The sequence below is a fragment of the Coregonus clupeaformis genome, unplaced genomic scaffold, assembly GCF_020615455.1.
Source record: "Coregonus clupeaformis isolate EN_2021a unplaced genomic scaffold, ASM2061545v1 scaf0659, whole genome shotgun sequence".
Lineage (NCBI taxonomy): Eukaryota > Metazoa > Chordata > Actinopteri > Salmoniformes > Salmonidae > Coregonus > Coregonus clupeaformis.
This window is the reverse complement of record NW_025534114.1, coordinates 106075-107352: the sequence shown is the minus strand read 5'-3', so window position 1 is coordinate 107352 and position 1278 is coordinate 106075.

Sequence of the window (1278 nt, the reverse complement as noted above, 5' to 3'; positions counted from 1 at the left end):
TTCACCCTCTGAATTAAACACATACACAAAAAATCCTTCTTTAACCCGTCTCCTCCCCTTCATCTACACTGAAGTGGATTTAACAAGAGTCATCGATAAGGGATCATAGCTTTCACCTGGTCAGTCTATGGCAGGGAAAGAAGCAAGTGTTCCTAATATTTAATACACTCAGTGTACACTGTCTTTCTCTCTACCCCTCTCCCATGAGCTGTGGGCCATGACACAAGCTATGGATTCTTTGTCTTTCTCTTCCTGTCTGATCATGTTTAGATACTTAATGTTTCGTTAATGTCAGTATTGATTTGTAACTTAGGCTTCACACCTTGGGCAGAAGGTAACTGAAAGGTTGCTGGTTTGAATCCCCGAGCAGACTAGGTGAAAAATATGTCAATGTGCCCTTGAGCAAGGCACATAACCCTAGATCCTCTGAAATTTTTTTTTTTTTAAGTGAATCGTTAATTTTACAATGTCATTAAATTTATTTACCTTTAGTTTTCCACTATCAGACCAATTCTTGCTAGTCAACATCAACTCATTGCCTAATGCTTGCTTGCATATTTTAATCGTCTTTATGGTGTCAGATAAACATTTTAGTAGACTTTGTTAATACATAAATTGAAGTATTTTCATGAGTAGCAGGTGAGGTGTACTGTACATATGATCACTAAAGAACCTGCTCTTACCATGAGAAACAGATTTCCTTCTCCTCCTCTTCTTCATCTTTAATGTTGACATTCAGCTCCAGTGTTTGACTGCAGTCTTCCAGCTTCACTGATGCCATCTCTGGATCCTGCAGTAAACTGGACTCCACTGTCACAATCAGGACCCAGTGACTGTAGGTTTGGACTCAGTGTGGAAGGAGAGAGGCAGTCTGGGTTTGTACTAACTGTTAATTTGTAAACTCTGGACAGATTTGAACAATTGCTGCCTAAAATGCTGTGGTGCTTACTAACACAACAGGAAATATTGTGTTAGATGTGGGCCATCACATGAATTCTCAGCTCTTTCACTCTGAATATTCATATCAATGAATCACCCTCAAATGGACCATCAATACCAGAGTTCTACAATACTATTTACATAATCAATGGTACATTACAACAGCCTGAACCTCAATATAGTCCTGGGCATATATTGAACTCTAACAATGGGGGATGGAAAGGGTCTGTTGAAATGAATACTGTAGTGGTGTGAGAAAGGTAACACAAGCTTCCTCTCTAATTCCACTCCCCAATAGTAAGTGGAAACACTTAAAAATGGAAAAAAAATACCAATAAT